Below are 19,504 nucleotides of genomic sequence, written 5' to 3'. Positions count from 1 at the left end.
TATTTCTTTTGCTTAAGTCATTTTGAATAAGTTGATAGTACAGTGCCTTTCAGCCTAAAATTCTTTAGTGCCTATAAATGAGAATATTCTCCTTAGATTACCTGAATTCACCCATCAAATTCAGAAAACTAACATTAATACATCACTAAATCTGATCAAAGCTCATTTCATATTTTTCCCAATTATCCCCAAAGTATTCTTGACAACAAAAAGTTCCAGTTTAGAATCCTATATTACATTTAATTGCAGTGTCTCTTTATTATCTTCCATTTGGGACACTTCCCAATATTTCCTTAACTTTCATGACCTTGACACTTTTGAAAGCTGCAGGCCATTATTTTGTAGAATGTCTCTTCACTTTCTGTTAGTCTTTTGTTGTTGTTGTTGTCTTATTGGGGATTGAACCCAGGGCCTTGTTCATGTGAGGCAAGCACTCTATCAACTGAGCTATATGCCCAGCGCTTCTGTTAGTCTTAATGGTCCATCATGATCATATTTGGATTTTGTTTCTTCAGGAATTGCACAGGTTATCTGGTCTTTTCAATGCATCCTATCAGTTGGCACCTGATTTTTATTTGTCTCATACTGACAAAAACTTGATTATGGTGGTATTGGTCAGATTTCTCTAATGTTATTTTTTTCTTCTCTTTCTAGTTAGCATTATTTATGGGTCAATGAGGAGTATTTTTGGAACATTCCTCATCAAACTTTCAATATTTCATGTAATTATTTATATGAGTATGGAGTCAGCCTCATTCAAAGATTTACAATGTTATTTATTTTGGTGCCAAATGCTCTCAGATTTGGCCAGTCGGAGGCCCTTTCAATTTGTTTCTGTGTGGTTTAAACATATATCTATCATTGTTCTTTACCTCTAAGTTCATTTTGTACTTTTTCTGTACAAAATGAACTTTTTTCTGTACTTTTTTGTACTTTTTTCCTTAGCAGAGAATGGTTTCTGGAACCAAAATCTGTGTGCCAAAAGTACTCATTGATATTGGGATATTGCTGCTCCTAAGCCCAATTGGTAGAAGAGTTAGGGAACATACCCATATACATATTAATATCTGTATTTCTATATGTTTATACATGGAAGACCATGAGTTCTGTCTAATACCTCAAGTTCTAATTCAAGACCATTCTAATTTTTCTTTTTTCATATTTTTACTTCTCAATAACTAACATTAAAAAAAATGTGACTCCCTATATTTGACTGGTTCTGATGTAGGCCAACACTAAATCTGTTAATGCACTTTTGCCCTCCCCCTCTTTAATACCCTCCTTACTCTTGGCCTCCAACAGTCTATGCCTGGCTGCAGCTGCCAGCTCCCAGAATGAATATCCTCCTCATTTTTTTCAGGCTTCAACTTACTGTGCCAGGTCTCCCCTAGTCCCCCTATCAGGGCATGTCTGCTTTGATGGGCCCCAATAACAGGAATTTGACTGAACTGTTCAGGAAAGGAAATGAAAAGAACAGATTCTATTCTTTGATTTTTAAGTTGATGTTACCTATTTTCTCACTACCAGGATTTTTAAAGATTACTACCCTTCTATTGAATGTTAAGGTATCTCACATGTTCTTGTTGTGGTTGTTCTTATAAATAGTGATTTACTGCAGGCAACCTCCACATTTTTTATTACAATTTATGGGAATTTTGCTTGCCAAATTGAGTGTTGTTCAAACTAATACTAACTAGCTTGCTGGGCATGATGGTGCACACCTGTAGTTCCAGCTACTCAAAATGCTAAGGAGGCTGAATTTCTTGAATCCAGAATTTTGAGGTCAGCCTGGTAGCATAATGATATCTCATCTCAAAAAAATATACAAACAATGACAACAACAGCAAACAAAAACCCCAACACTAGTTTACTCATTTATTATTATTGCTGGTTTAGTTTCTACCTAATTATATTATAGAAATAATGGCTTAATAAATGAGGCTGCTGGGACTAAAATGAGTTTTCAGATAATTTTGGCATTATTTGAAAAACTCCTACTGTTTTCTCATAATAACCATTTTTGAGTGAAGCTAATTTAAAAATCTATTGCATGTAATCTATTCCTAGTTATTTAAAAATAAGAATATGAGTTTTTAAAAAGTCTGATGTCCTTTGCATGTCATAGAAAGAACTTCACTGGACTCCCAAACTACCTTTTTTGCCACTTTTCATTTTGATTAGTTTATCACATCATTTATCCTTCCTCAAGTTGCCACCTTGTTTTTATTTCTGCAATAATGCTGTGTTCCTCAAGGGATAGGTACCAAACAATGAGGTGAAAAAAAGTGTATTTGATATTTCATGAGCATTATATTTCTAATCACCAAAAAAAAAAAAATCTTTATTTGACTTCCTTACAACTAATTCATAGTTTAGAACTATTTATATTTTGACATACACATGAGGGAGACACTATAACCTTTTTCTGTAATTAGGCCTCTGAAGTTTCCATAAGGCCCTCCTCTGTGCCTTTGCTCTTACTGAACATTAGTACTGTGCAGCTTGCCTCCAATAGAAATCACATGATTTTCTGTCCCATAGTATTTGGCTGCACATCTACTAAAACACTTAGTACTTACTTGTGTAATATTTTTTAATAGTCTCTCCTGACTATACCATGAAGTCTATGAGAAAACTTAAGTGTTCTTATCTAGCCATTCATTTCCTGCAGGTAGCCTAGTGATTTATCTCATGTAGAAACTCATTAAATGTTGTCAAACTGAATAACTTATTGTCTTGTTTATAGATGCAGCTGGTGGCCCTTATAACAGAGACTTAATTATTTCTCTTAAAATGTTTGACACTTAATTCATTAGTATCTGCTAGGATAAAATTTGACATGTCCAAGTATCCAGTTTGCCAATACCTCAAACTATTCAGAAAATAGGCAGTATAGGAATAAACAATATAAAAATGCCATAAGATTCTTATGCAAAAAGATGGTTTGCTAGTGTTTTTTTCCTCCATCTTGCCCAGTATTCTGACAAGCAGGTTACATCTTTTGATTTTCTAGATTTATCTCTATACATATTCATGTTCATTAATTTGATCTATTTTTTTTTAAATCAGAGAACTTTCTTAGATAAGGTCCAGCATTCTAAGCATTTTCAATTTGTACACACTAAAGGTAATTTAAGGGAAAAAAATAAAATTCTGTTATTAGATAGATTCCATATCACTGGTTCTTTTGCTGTATAATTATAATTTATCTGTGTCCTACAGGAGCCACAGCATGGCATAATTCATTCCTATTCTATCTGTCCTGCTTCATACTATAAATAAAGCTCCAAAGGTCATGTTTTAAATGTGGAGCCATCTGAGTAGGACATTTTCCAATGGCAGTGAATCTCATATGCTGGTTAATATCATCTTCAGTGACATATAAAAAGCAACAACTTGATTTTTCCTCAGAAAGCTAGATTTTTATTAAATATAAAGGATTATCTTTTATTCCAAGATTGTCCTTCATACTTATTGATGATTTAAATTGAGTTTTACTCTTTTTTTTAATGAAACATTCATGACCAGGTACTGTGAATCTGTACCCTTATAATGTGAAATACTTGAGACAACATATGTTTCAGAATTTAGGTTCATTTTGGATTCTGGAAAGGTAATAAAGTCCATGTATCCTATATTACATAACAGCCACAGCAGGGTCTGAGAGGACACTCCCTAATCAATTACAGTAATGTTTCTGCAGTGAAACATAAGAATATTTATTCTACATGATAGAATAAGCGGGTGAATAGCCTCATGTCAGTTTAGGTCAGGCTTTAATGCCAGATGAGGAGGGTTAGTTGAGATGTTGATGACAAATGAGTTACAGACAAGAATAAAAAGGCATGTTTGATTTTCAAATGTTTGGATTTTGCAATTGTGAATCAGAGGTTGCCTTTTAAAATGTTCTTAGTTTGAAAAATTAAGTTGGCTACCCTGTACAGGACAACAAGATGTTTTTTGAAATTTCACTGGTCCACAAAATCTGAAAGCATAGGAAACACTCCTTGAAAGCTATTGAAGTGAGTGTAACTATACTTTTATATTCATCCCTAGCCAATAATAATTTCCCTTTCCATTTTGTTTGCAAGGAAATACATCATCAGTTATAATCTTTGAATGTTGGAAGATTCCCAAACATGCTTTTTTAATTGAAATAATCAAATTTATCTTGTGGCAATTTTCAGAGATTAGGGCAGGATAGGTTGCAGTCTAAACCCATCTACAATGTCAAATGATGGGTTAGGATTTTCCTAAAGGAATGGGTTCTAACCAGAAAGGTCTTCTTGGTTGTATTTGTTTGGATTAAATAGAATTGTGAACATAAGACTTGAGGTTGGTCTGTGTTGGGTAAGGGCACAAATATCTATGTGAATTTAGGTTAATTTGTAGTTTGTAGTTTATGTGCCTATTCATCAAATGGAGCTAATAGTTCTCACCCAACAAGTACAAAATGAGTTAGCAGTCACAAAAGTACTTGGATGAGGAGGACACTTTAACATGTCAAATGGCTGTTTTGAGAAATAATTTATATAGTATGAAGCAACAAAATAAAAATAACACAGATATACAATTCTTATCTTAGCAAATTTGTCCAGAAAGTAGACTTCGTACTTTATCCTAGCTAGGCTATAATTAACTATTGCTTAAAAACTCTATTTTTCTTAGCCATTGTGTCAGTTATTTATAGAGTTCTAAATTTAAAATCTACTAAAATCTAAATTTAAAATCTACTATACAGGTACTTTATCCTAGCTAGGCTATAATTAACTCTTGCTTAAAAACTATATTTTTCTTAGCCATTATGTCAGTTATTTATAGTATTCTAAATTTAAAATCACCTTTTTGCCTGCTTTGTGAAATGTACCTGCCTGATCTCAATTTCCTTCTTGGGAAAGTAGAGATAAAAAAGATAATAAATTAATTAAATCAAGTACATTAAAGTGCACCATGTAAAATAAGGTGACATTACTTGTGTTTGTTAAATGTTTTTTCTCTTCTATATGTTTAATTTTTTAAAATATTTATTTTTTAGTTGTAGTTACACACAATACCTTTATTTTATTTATTTACTTATATGTGGTGCTGAGGATTGGACCCAGGGCCTTGCAATGCTAGGCGCATGCTGTACCACTGAGCCACAATCCCAGCCCTAAATTTTAAATTATATATAAAACCATTTGAGAAATCTGTCCTGTAGACTAAAATAAAACTTAGGTATTTTAACAACAAAACTACACTAGAACACTATACATGACAGCCTTTCTATGAATGGCATTGAACTGGCAGAAGGCAGTTGGACATACTGTTACATACTGAGTGTTCAATAAATATAACCTGGATAGATGAAAAGTAGGGAGGAAAGAAAAGAGAGAGAGATGCTAGCCTTTGGGCTTAGGTTCCTTATATCTTGCCAAGGGCCAATGTCTCGGCTTGGCACCAGAATCACGAGCCACCACACAGCTTTGTAGGTTCAAACAGCAATTCTTTATTCCGGCTCTCACACCGCCTCCACAAAGGTCCAGGGACAATCGCGTTCTCCCATCTCTTGCACAATTCACCTACTCCACGAGGCTATCTCCAAATCCCATTTTAATCTCACGAGAACTCAACAGGAAAAAGCAGCAGGAACACCCTAATCCCAGCAATAATCTTCAACTTCCAACTTCCCTAAAACCCATTATCTTAAACTAGCAATGCCTTAAACTCAAGGAGCCGGTTACTTCCTCAAACCTGATCAGCTCTAAACCCGGATCCGCAAGGTCACCTTATTAAAGCATGCATGCAATGTCCCATCGAATGTCCTCTAAGCAGCATGGGGTACGCTTGGCAAGGAAATTTCGATGCGTCATTCCTACTTGATAATGGCCCTCAGCAATATCTCTTCTCCATATCATGGCTACCATTCTTAAATGAAATGCAAAAACTAATTCCTTACAAAATCTACAGCATGGGAACTGAGAATTAATGGATTTGAAAGCTCTCTGGGGAAACATAAAAATTTTCTAAAATTATCATGGTGGATATTGGCACAATTCAGTAAATTTACTAAAAAACATTGAATTGTATACTTTTCCAGGTGAATTTTATGATATATATTATAATCCAATAAATCTATTTTTTAAAATTCAAATTACATTTTATTTTAAAAGCTTTGAGGTTCCTTCAGAGGTACATATAACTTAATAAAACATATTTACATATAAATATATGTAATTATCAGATGAGGCTGAATGTGCTGGTGCTATAGTAGGGGAATAAAACAGGATACAGCAGACCCAACAACTGGAGCTTAATCCAGAAGATTCATGAATTCCAAGGCAAGCCAAGTGATTTTGCAGGATCTAAGCTGCCATTTCTTAAATGGCTGTGACTTAAATGGATCTGATACTAGGCAGTTTACATATATTATCAAATTTAACTTTACATTTCTTTTTTTTTTTTTTTTGGTACCAGGTTATTAAACCTAGGAGTGCTTAAACACTGAGCCACATCCCCAGCTCTTTTTAAAATACTTTATTTACGAAGATAATCTCATTAAGTTGCTAAGGGCCTCATTAATTTGCTGAGACTGTCTTTGAACTCAAGATCTTCATGCCTAGGCCTCTTGAGCCCCGAGGATTACAGGTGTGTACCACCGCACCTCACTATGTATATTATTAAATTATTTTAATATGTCGTGGATTGATTTTCAAAATACTTTGAGAACAGGTTTATATTCAGATATTTTGATCTTTAATTGAAACTCACTCCTGTTAGTTGTGTGTGCCAGTGACGGTAAAGTCTTCAGATAGAAAATTGTTTTTTATACAGTTTCTTAGGCATATCCTATTTTTGTATACAATAATGGACACTTGCACTTGGAAACACCATTAAATATGTTTTACCTCAGAATTAGGATAAATAGAAGGATGATATGATAATCTCCATATTAAAAAAGGAAGATGATTTGTTCACCAATTAATTGGGTTTAAAATATTCTAGGGATTGACATACTTGTTCGCATATAGGAATAAATATATCATACTGTTTAAATCGGAGATTATTACTCTTCAAATCCAAAGTATCCTATGAAATCACAGGATGAGTGCATCACCCAGTGGAAGATGTTGTTAAGTGCAAGTGATTGTGAGCCCTCCCAATGGTACTTGTCTTTCCAGCTGGGATTCTATAAGATGCTCCCCAAAGACACTTAACTTTTCTCTTGGGAAGTTAAGAGGAATAGACCTCCATATTTATTTCCAATTTTTATGAGGAGTCCATACTTTTTCCATTTGAAGAAGAGGTGGAAACTTCCTCTTTCTTTGGCAATAAAATGGGTGAAGATAGCTTATGCAGCTTTAAAAAAATAGCCCCTCTTATATCAGCATTTTCTGAAGTGTGGTATACATATTACTAGAAGTAGACAAACACACATAATTTAAATTTGCTTCTTATTTTGATGCTTATTAAAAAAGACAATGCCTTGGTTGTACCATACTTATCATTATATAAATGTTATTGGTGAAGTTAAGACTAGAGCAGGTGTCAACACCCTATCCAGACCAAGTGATGAATTACTGACGCAGTGCTCAGGTATGCCTGAAAAAGTGTTGCTACATTTAAAAAAAAAAAATATATATATATATATATATATATATATATATATATATATATATATATATATATATATATATATATATCTGTTGTTGTATATAACTTTATTTTATTTATTTTTCTATGTGGTGCCTCACACATGCCAGGAAACCACTAAGCCACTGAGACACAACCCAAGCCCTGTTACTGCATTTTTATAGGGTACAGAAAATCTTATTTTCATAAAATGGTAATAATTAAATATACAACATTTACACACAATTGTGAACTGGAATCAAACCTGTGCTCTGTTTTTTCTTCCTATTTTATTGTTCAAGTCAACATGAATCAATAGGTAAAAATGGAATTTTTTAAATATAAAGGGGTAATCTGTGAGCAAAATGTTAATACAAGGGAATGATTGTGATGAAATCAATTATGTATTTTTAGATATTGAGACCAAATTTAGTAATTGCTTGGATCATCTACTACTTTATAGAGTGACCAGCTGTAAAGAACACTATTATCCCACAAATATGATAAAAACATATTTGAATTTCGTTTTTTTCATAAGCATATTGAGAATGAACCTATTACCTTGTATGCCATAAGTTTAGGGACATGCATTTGGTGTGATTCTTTTTTAACCACAAGTGTTATTTTGAAACAAACACACACAAAAAATGCTGCACACAAAAAATATATTAAAAAGATTCCTCAAAAATTTCAACACAGAATTAATCATATAATCTGGATATTCCACTCCTAGATACATACCAAAAGAATTGAAAATTGATAACTAAACAAATCTACAACTATGTAGAACTGTGTACCAGGGTAGCACTATTCACAATAGCCAAAGGGTATACAGGGGAGAATGGGGATCAGTTTTCTCTTGGGGTGGTGAAAATTTTTTGTAACAAGATACAAGGCATGGACAGGTTGGGCTGCTGCAGCTGCAGCTGTGGGAGTCGGGCGCTTCGTGTAAAAGGTCCCAGATGCATCTGCGGTTCCAGCCCCGCCACCCTCAGCCTCTCCCACCCTAGTCTCCGGGCTGGGTTCTGAGGGAAAGAGAAGGCGCTAGCCTCTGGAGCCCCTTGGACACCCCTGGCAGCCTCCGACACCGCCCTCCTTCCCTTCACTGAGGCTGGCCTCCTCAGGGCTAGGCTACTCTTCAGGAAGGCAGCTGTGTGCTATGGAGAGTCCTGCTGCCCTCCAGCCTTGCTCCTTTGCCTGCCCCTGCAGGGGCCCGCCCTTCTGCTCGCCTTCTTCATCAGCTGGTTGGAGCAGCGTGGTCCAGGAGGTCTCTGGGCTGAGAAAGTGGTAGCTCCTCTGGCTCCATGATGTCCATGGGTGGACACTTTGAAAATCTGCTGAGGAAATTCAAGCTGGTGTTCCTAGGAGAGCAGAGCGTTGGAAAAACGTCCCTGATCACCAGATTCATGAATGACAGTTTTGACAACACTTATCAGGCAACAATTGGCATTGACTTTTTATCAAAAATCATGTACTTGGAGGATCCAACAGTATGATTGCAGTTATGGGACACAGCAGGTCAAGAGCGGTTCAGGACCTTGATTCCTAGCTACATTCGTGACTCCACTCTGGCAGTTGTTGTTTATGATATGACAAAAGTTAACTCATTCCAGCAAATACAAAATGGATTGATGATGTCAGAACAGAAAGAGGAAGTGATGTTATCACCATGCTAGTAGGAAATAAAACATCTTGCTGACAAGAGGCAAGTTTCAATTGAGGAAGGAGAGAGGGAAGCCAAAGAGCTGAATGTTATGTTCATTGAAACCAGAGCAGAAGCAGGATACAATGTAAAGCAGCTCTTCCGACGTGTCCAGCGGCTTTGCCTGGGATGGAAAGCACACAGGACAGAAGCAGAGAAGATATGATTGATATTAAACTGGAAAAGCCTCAGGAGCATCCAGTCAGTGAAGGAAGCTGTTCCTGCTAATCCCTCATGGCATCTTCAACCCTTCTCCAGAAGTTCACTGCTTTGGCTTCTTTACTCTCATTGATTGCAGTGTGAATATTGGCTTGAACCTTTTCCCTTTAGTAATAACGTATTGCAATTCATCATTGCTGCCTATATCGTGGACATGATTCATTAGCTTCACATGCACAAAAAAGTCAGTGTCTTTATTGTTTATATTTTACAAAGAACCAAAAGATTCCAGCATATTCCAGTGATAACCTTAAATATCAGATACATTTTCTTAACATTTTTCTTTTTTAATGTTATGATAATGTACTTTAAAATGATGGAAATCTCAACAATATGAGCATGGCTTGGTTAAGGAGCAATATGTTCTCAGCAGCATTTACACTACCTACTTGATCTTTCCCTGATTTTCTTAACTTTCTCTTATCTGCATTCCCTATTCTCATCCTCTCACAAAACCAACAGGAGGTGGTAATGCAGCAAACCCATTGGAATTATCCTTCAATTTTACAGATAGCCACTTGCTTTAGGCCAAGATGTCCAAAATTATTCTTGAGCACAGATATAAATTACTTAGACCTTCTTTGAGGTCAAAACATGGTGGACAATGCTTAAATGAGGAAAGGGTTCTGGTATATGCTCAAAATTAATCCTAATGAACATACTGAGTACTTATAAGTAGATGAGCATAAAATTTATTTCTGACCAAGACAAATGACTTTTTCACATGTACTTTATTAGACTCTGGGAGAAAAAAAAATAACCTAGTGCTTCAGAACAGGTTTTTATTTTTTTTTTATTGGTTGTTCAAAACATTACAAAGCTTTTGACAACAGGTTTTTAATGTTTAATTATTCATCATAAAATCAGTTCTAATTAACTCTTTCTCTCAAGTTTTTAAAATTGTTGATATAGCTATTGTTTGTTTTAAAACAAAAAACTATACCACCACCCTTTTAAGCAACAGATTTTGCTTGTATTTTCTTTCTTTTAAAAAATGCTATGCAGGCAAGGCATTGTGAAAATCAAATTCCTTTAAGAAACAGTGGAAGTATTAAATTTGATGACTTGATCAAAATTATGAAAAATAGAGATAATAATACCTAAAACTTACCCACAAAACCCTCACAGAATAGCAAATACCCTACTCTGAACATTTTAAGTAAAAATTAAAATGAAAATAATTTTTTGTAAGCTCCTAGAGGTAGATAAGAACATTGAAAAGGGAAAGGAGAGAATGGAAATAAAAGTCAATATTATGCAGATTTATCCTTTATTTTTTAGCGTTTTTTAAAAATGTTGGGTCTTTCAAGCTGGTTTTGCTTTTTATTAGATCTGTATTGTTTGGTTAATTAACTAGTGATTTAGTTTTATATTTAAGCTACCATTAATCTTTTTTTCTTTGGTGATATTTATTTCTTTGACTTTTTTTAGATTTGAATTTTTAGATAATTTGGTGAGTCATTTAGAGCTTCATCACCATGGCAATATGCATTTTTCTTAAAACACTGCAAACAAATATACTAGGAGTGCACCCTTTTAATCTTTACTAGTTACTGTGAGATTGCTGTGTAAGTTAATAAACACATATGTAAATACATTGTTTGCAGGAAAAAAATTTCTGAGCTAAAGCTCATGAAAAGCCTGCTGAATTTATGTTGTAAGCATTACTTAACACAGTATAAAGAAAAAAAGACAACAAAATAACTTCATACTTCCTTGTCTCCTCATTGCTACAAAACCCTTAACTCAGAAAACCTTGCTCCCCTCTATTCCTCTTCCTCATTCACTTCTCATTTATTGTCACCTTGTAATATTCAGAGAGAACTTGGATTATGGATCTGAATACAGAAATGTTTTCAGGTGATCATTAGCCCACATACCTGTAACTTATACTCAAAGATGAGATGGAGTTGTAAAGTGCTTTTATAATAGAATGTTATTGCTAAAAGAAAAAAAAAAAGATAGAAGGCATGATTCCATAACATTCTGAATGCACTAGATGCCCTGAATTTGAATTATTCATTTTAAAACCATAAATTTTATGTCATGAGAATTTTACCTCAATTAAAAAAATGCAAAGATCTATCTATCCTGTAGTGTGGTATGTTTAATAAATAGAATGATGTTTGGGTATGTATAAGCATTACTTGATTTAGGAATTACATATCTATTTCATGTATTTTTTATGGTAAATCATATTAACTTTCTACTTTTAGGAATATAAATTTTTTTAAGATGAATTTTAAGTTTAAAAGGATTAATATAAAATAAAGAAATAATAAAGTACTACAGATGACAAATGAAGACAATTAAGAGATGAGTGAAAACAGTAGAAACTTCAAGAAATACTGTATTTTATGTTCAAGCCAATTAATTTTTAATGAGAAAATATTGAGTACTAATTGTTGTTCATCAAAGTTGAACAAAATTTGTTTCTTGCCATCAGGAATTTCATCTAATAAAGATGATAAACTATATTCATAGATAATTTTAGGCAGAGGCTAAATGTGCTAAGTGCTCAGACAGACTGAGATCAAGATCAGGAACCTGTTTGGTTACCAGTACCATTCAAGAAAATGAATGGAGAGAGAGGGGGATAGAGAGAGAGAGAGAGAGAGAGAGAGAGAGAGAGAGAGAGAGAGAGAGAGAGAATGAACTAAAGCCAAAGATAGCAACTTAGTTTAGGCATTGTTGGTTGGTAGAAGGGATATTGATGGGACACTATTTTAGAGAACAATTTGCCTTCAAAGTTAGAGATGAGGAGCTGCAGTAATTAGCAAATGCACAAGCAGTGTATTTAAGTTCTATGCACTGTATTACTTTCTGTCTGTACTTTTTCTCTCTCAGTAACCTGACAGTTATCTGGGTTCCCTGTCCTTGATGATAGTATGTTAAAGCACTTAAGAATGTGAGCTCTGAAGCTCAATTGCCTTGGTTCAAATTTCAGCTCCTTTAGTTATATGTCATGTAAAGTTAGTAACATCACTTGCTTTTACTATCTTAGTTTTCCAACTTGTAAAATGAGAATACTATTATTATCTACATTACAAATTTGCAGTAAGGATTAAATCAAATGATTAAGTGGATAAAGCATTTTTTTTTTTATTATGGTGCTGGGAATCAGATCCAAGACCTGGTGTATAACAGGTAAATTCTTCATTACTGAGCTTCATTATCCCAGCCTTGACAAAGTGCTTTTAACATTGATTTGAACTTAGTAAGTGATGAATAAATGATAGCCATTATCATTATTTTTGGTCTATTAGTCCTGTACTGTCTACCTCCTAAAAATATTTTTGAATGTCCCCCAATCCCACTGCCTTAGTTTAAGACCTAATGTAGTCACAGTTGCAATTTTACCCTAACTACTTGCTTCATCTCATCGAAATTCAGAGGGCTAACAACTTCTTGATACACTTTTGCTTAGTCTCATATATTCAACTCAGGTGACATCTTTTGAAACTTTCCCCAATCCTGTACTACCCTAGTCCAGTTAGAGCCATCCACCTGCATTTATGTCACCTTGAGAATACCCCAGTTATAGCACATCTCATGGTCCTGTGACTACTTGATGATCCTTAGGCTATGAAACCTTGAAAGCTGCTGGTACAAAGTATATACTTATTGAATGATTAAGTAGATGAATGGATGATTTCTGCCTGTGGACTGCTGGCTCACAGTCTATACTCAGAAAGTTAAGGTGAACACACTGAAGAATAAATAACTATGAACATTGTGTGGTAAGTGCTGTAAGAGTTCAGGGAAAAAGGAGTATTTGGTGAGTGGTGGAGTAATATAATTAGGCCTCAAAAAGGTAGGGCTTGATTTGGAATTGAAGAAAAATTAAAACTTGTGTGAAAAGAAGGGCAACCACAATCTGTGCAAGGGAGATATTTTATGAGTTCAATGGATGGTGACATAAAAAACATGTAACATTTGCAAAACAGAAGACACCAGTCTAACTAGGGTGTTTGGGTAGGAGTTATATGTTGAAAATGACAAGTAGGTCCCATACACAATGTGTGTTCTAAGGATATGTTTTCAAATTATTAGGACTTTAGAGATTATATACATGATAATGAGATTTCTGAGCCAGCCTAAGATACTGTAATTAACCTACTTAAGTAGTCAAAGTGGCCTAGGACAGCACTGGCCTGCGCTCTGGGGCCTGTAGAAGCAGAGGGTCAGAAAAGTTGTGGTGGATTTGGGACAAGAAGATAAAGTGATAGAGGAAGTCAAGCTTTGTATTTAGCCTATGGCCCTCTCTACACCACTTTTTACATGTCAGTTTCTTGGTTCTACAGCTCAGTTTCTCTATCATATCCCAAGACTTCTGTGCTGCTAACTACCTTGAAAAAAGCAGTAGAGTTGAGGGTGCTGGGTCTCATCTCCAGCCTTCCCCACTCCCTCAGGGTAACAGCTCTTTGCTATTTAAAGAGACTTGATTGAATTCATTCAGGACAATGTGACAATGACTGATAGCTACCTCATTCTGGCAGCTGTATTTCCTATAATTTTAACAGCCTACTCCTTAGCTCAGCTCAAATGAACTTGTAACTGCTGGAATTTTTGACAGTAGTACAGACCAATAATGGGGTGGGATAAGGGTTGAAGAAAGAGAGTTCCACTGCGTAAGATATTTTCATAAGGGAAACCTTGGCTAAAAGATTTTCATAGTTCCCTTTCTTCTTCATCTCCCTCCCCCAACTTGTTCTTGTGTATTTTTCTCCACAGAGTTGCAAGTTGTGTAGTTTTTTTCATAGGTTCACAGCAGTTCTTGGTAAGTATTGTTATTCATTTGTGCACAAATCTGGGACAGCCTGTAATGGAAAATAGGGTTCATTACAAAGGCAGAAGCTACAGTTAAGGGGTCCTTGAAAGTGGAGCCTACAAAATACATCTACACAAATAAGTAGAGAAGGTTTTTGAGTAGAATATTGAGATAATGAAAGCAATAAAGAAAGCACAATTAATTCTAAATTTTGGATTATAAATGATGGGGTGTCTACTTGAATCTTGACTTGTAATGATTAATACAAAATCTTATTTGTACCTGCTGTTTTTTATTTTACTTTTTATTAAAACTGTTAATGTCCAGTTCCCTAGTCATCTGACTTTTCTCTGAACAGACTTCCTTTAAGATTAACTCTCTTTGAGGCTTTTGTGTTCTTGTATTCCCAAGTAGCCCAAAGATCTTATACATTGTTTCTATATTTCAAAATTCAAATCCAATGTTAGCAAAACACCAAGACTACTTTATAAAACAACATTTTTCTTTTTAGTAAAAGTCTCCAGCCTTTTTAACTGTCCCCCAGAACACAACAGAGATAGAAGTTAATTATCTGCATCTGTTAGCCCACACAGCTGCAGGAGATTCTGCCCTCCTCCCCAAGCTATGCATGGTAAACCATATTGCAAATAGACTTTTTCCCTGTTGCTTTCTTCTTTATAATGTTCATTATGTTAATACCTTTGATGTTTCTACCCTCCATGTCTGCAGAAAGGAAGAGGCAAGGTAGTGGGGGAGATAGACATATCAGACACTTTCTTAAGCCTAAATTATAATGCTGTAATTGGAACAGGATTCATAGGCTTTAATCAAATGTATATATTTTCCTACATATTGAAAGTTAAAGAGTCATTAATATTAGACGCTGGGGCATCTCATTTGCATACTTTACTCTTGACAGCTTGCCATACCATTTGTGTTACTGGGTATTGGTGATGGGCAGTGAGTTTCTTGGTGGAATTTGCTATTTTATTTTCTTGTTCACATCTAATGGAGCAGTTATTGTCAAAATTGGATTTTGTGGTTTAGTCTTTAATCACCACAGGTTGCAGCCATAATTCAATGAGACCTAATAATCCAAACAGTACACTTTCATCTTTTTCAATTTCCAGTCTGTATAAATGACTAGTTTTAGGGGATAATATTTTATTGTGTATTATTCACTGGTCTAGCTGCTGAAAAACCAATTAAATGCATTTTTTACTTTCTAGCATTAACAATACTATTTCGACTTAGAAAACTAATTACTGACATTTCCTTTTTTTGTCTGAGCTAAGTGTTTACCTTGCTCAGTTCAGTTCAGCAGTCACTTATTGAACAAGCCACACACACCCTACATTCATTGATCATAAAGTTGTTGTATATCTGTTATGCTGGGCACCCTGCCAGGAACACACAGGCTCTATCAAGCAAAGAGCAAGTGGAACTATTTAAGAATATTGTTTGCAATTTTAATATTTTATTTATTTTTTATGTTTCATATCTTAGTTTTATAAAGTAAGAATTTCTTTTAAATTTTCATTAGAAAAGTAAGCATAGGCATGGAGGAAGAAAGAACCTCTCTCTGCTGCCTTGATTTCACCAAAATTTCCTCCTATTGGGTTATTATGTGATAGGCACTGAGTTAGGTATCATATCAATGTGGGATTTAATTCATGAACTTATCTTGTGAAAAAATGGGGAAACCCCTAAATAGCAATGTCCCCAAACCTACAAGATTAGAAATTCCTCATGCTTCTAACATTAAAGAAATTGGCATGCCCACATTTTACCTTTGTATTGTTTTTTGTTAGAGTTTATTTTATGTTCACTTAAAGTGATTAAAGCTTAAGTAATTACTGATGTGAAAGCATAAAGGTATAGCTAAGACATTGCATCAGAAAACTTTAATGTTTAACATGAGATTTTTAAAAAATTCTACTTATCTGAAACCTGATTTCTTTTGTGTAATAGCTTAAAATCTGATGATTGATGGTGGTGATGGGTTGTATATGGAATTGTTCTTCTACAGTATTTTTGATGAATTTGAAACATTTGGAATTAACATATTGGTCAGAAAATGAATCTTTCAATCAAGACTTTTATACTGTAGTTGTATGTCAATACTAATAAGTTTGATGTTGTATCTTTTCATTTCTGTCATTTGAGTTCTGAAGTATAAGTTCAAATTCTTTTTTTTTGTTTTTTTTCATCTTTTAATAAGTTTTATTTACGATTGATCCCAGAATCCTAACATAACAACTGTTAAATATACAAGCATCAATTAATTTGGAATACCTATTAGAATCACTGGAACACATTTAGTTGGGCCCTTTTACTCTTCCACACAGCACATTCACATGGACAGACTAAGGAAAAGGAGATGAAATTTAAATCAGCATTTTTTTCTTTATTATACTTTTCCAAAATAAAAAATAAAGTACGTTGGAACCTTTTATTATTGTACTTGTCCATGACTGTCTCTTAACTAGGTACCTTTAGAAACTGCCAAATAACTTCTGATCATTAAGTATTAATTTCGTCTTCTCTGTAGGCTTTAACACTATTTACATCACACTTTTGTATATTCTAGCCATCTTTGTTAGTGGTCATTTCATTTAAATTTTTTGGCTAATATCCATTTGTAGCAATGTTTCAAGTGCTTGCCACATACATTTTATTAGGCAAAACTGATTCTATTTCCCATAGTACAATGAAATGGGACTGTCAAGAAAAAAAAAGTAACTCAGTACATATTAGATGCTTTTAGCTTTTTAGCCTGCAATCCCTGAGTAACTTTCAGTACTGCATATTATCAAGCAGAACATGCTCGTGATTATGCCATCACCAAGCATGGTGATTTTAACAGTGCAACACAGGAACCAAGCCTTTTTAAGACATTTTTCCAGAGGCTAGCCTCATCTGTCATTACCTCATCTCTTTCAACTACAGTATATTTTCTTGTACCCACAGATTAAGATGTTAAAAAGTCAAAACCCCATACCTCAAATGTATGCTGAATCCTGTAATGAAAAAGAAACCTTAGGTTTATATTCTAAGGAAATTAGGCTATTATAAAGTAATGCCTTAAGTTCCTTGCTCTAACAACTAAGTTATGCTAAAAGCTCACCTAACCAAGCAAGGATTACTGATGCCCTAACCTATCACTTATCTTCAGTGCTATTTTATCAACAATGGCAACTCCATAAGATACAAAGGGGTTTTATAATTAATTCAAGGTTAGCTTTATTAATATAATCCTTTCAATCTCCAACCTATATAGATCTAAATAAATAAGTTCCTAGAGAAATGAGTCAAACTTAAATCACCTTATATTTTTAGCTAAAGAGCAAAGATGTGAAAATGTTCTTAATGTTAAGTGCCAAACTTCTGTTATTTCCCACCTAAGTTCTTATTTCCCATGGTCCTGTTTTGCACAATCTCAGACTGATGTGTTAACACCAAATAAACTAGTATATACTTAGCAAAAAGATAGCTGGTGACCTCTAGCTTTAATGTTTGTCTACCCAATATTAAGGGATGAATATTACTTCAGAAAGTACTACAGTTCACTTCTAAGTTCTCAAAGGGCTTATTTTTAATACCAAGGTTAAAACAAAGGTGACTCCAGCACTAGTTTGATGCATAGTGTTTTTATGCTTCTCTTACAAAGGTACCTGTTAATAGTGTTAGTATTAAGCAAAAAAACCTGAGTATTAAAAAGTTAAAAAAAAAGCGGTAGCCTGGCTAAATCTATTTTTTTTAAATATAAAAACTTGGGAGGAATGACAACTATGCCTCTCCCCAATCCAAGCTAAAAGTCATCCACATATGAAGAGTACTGTAGTTCTACTGAACATTTTAGGTAAATTTAGGCAATTCATAATTTAATTAGTTTTTATTGCCAATAGAAAATACTAACAGTTCCTTTATAATTTATGCTTAGGTGAGTTCCAGTGCATAGGTATTATAATGTATTGCCAACCCTTAACATATATACCCTTGATTTTATTACTAAAAACATTAAAACTTGGTTTAAGTTTTTCAAGATCTGCCTCAATCAATCTCAGTTGCAGAATTATGGACTTTTTAGACTCAAACCATCTCAAAAACTTTAGAGGAAAGAAAAAACTCCAGAAACAATATAGCATTATCTTCCCAGAGAAAACATCTGATAGGAGACTAGGGAGTGACTAATTGAATTATTCTTGGGTACAAGTTTCATTCTCTCTCTTTTTAGAAAACAATATTTTAGTTATATATGGGAAGGAAATTATGGAAAAGTTGTTTAAAGCTCATTTTAGTTTTGACCAAAAAAAATTTCTCAGTTCTACAATTTACAGACAATGTTATCCAATTCACCTAACTGAACACATTTTTAAAGTTTATCCATGAATATAAAATACCCAGATGAAAAAAATTCTCAAAATACTTCTAGCTACGTTTCTTTAAAAAAAAAAATGCTTTCAAATTTTTTAAGACTGCTCCCTTGTATTTGCCGTTGAAATCTTCCATTATAGGATTTTATTTTGCTGTCTGGACACAAGGCCACTAAGGGTGTAAGTTGGTCACTGCCCTTGTAAAGGTCAGAGCCAGAGCCCTTCAAAGGCTAGACAAAATTATATACCAAGGAAATCTATGCTGACAGTTATTTTCTATCTTGCATTATTGGTTTTTCTTTTTCCCTATAAATGTCTATATTTATGTCAACATTTTTTTAAGGGTTCTGGGATGGAACCTAGGACCCTGCACATGTAAGACAAGTGCTCTATTTAACTGAGCTGTTTCCCCACCCCCCGCATTTTTGGCTCAACACATTACATTCTAAGAGCTGCAAAACTTGCTACATAAAAGCACTCCTTGAACCAAAAGTAAGGTCAAGCTTTCCCCCAAGTCAGGATTTGTTCAGAACTAAGTGTTGTTTGAGGTTTTTTATTTTTTGTATTGCCATGGATTGGGGGTAGGAACTAGGAGGGGTGAAGGACAAAGTCTTATATCTGCCAAAACTTGACATTTTTTGAAATTAACTTACCTATTTTCCTCCCCTTTGCTTGTTTAGTTGGTACATCCCCTTTTCTAAATTTAACTACTAAGATTATTTTTCACACAAGTATAAACAACCCTAATCATGAAACTGCTTCTTAGAAGTTTAACACATATCCAGACAGCATTTTTTTCTCCCATCTGTCCCCACTCCTTGCTAA

General features: G+C 34.3%; 1 pseudogene; it reads left to right on the top strand.

The window, feature by feature from the left end:
- Window positions 1-8,375: 8,375 nt before the first annotated feature.
- Window positions 8,376-10,164, top strand: LOC144370194 (ras-related protein Rab-6A pseudogene; annotated as a pseudogene).
- The last annotated feature ends 9,340 nt before the right edge of the window (window positions 10,165-19,504 follow it).

This window comes from Ictidomys tridecemlineatus, chromosome 13 (assembly GCF_052094955.1).
Source record: "Ictidomys tridecemlineatus isolate mIctTri1 chromosome 13, mIctTri1.hap1, whole genome shotgun sequence".
NCBI lineage: Eukaryota > Metazoa > Chordata > Mammalia > Rodentia > Sciuridae > Ictidomys > Ictidomys tridecemlineatus.
Note: the sequence above shows the minus strand (reverse complement) of the source record. Positions and strands in the feature narration are given on the sequence as shown.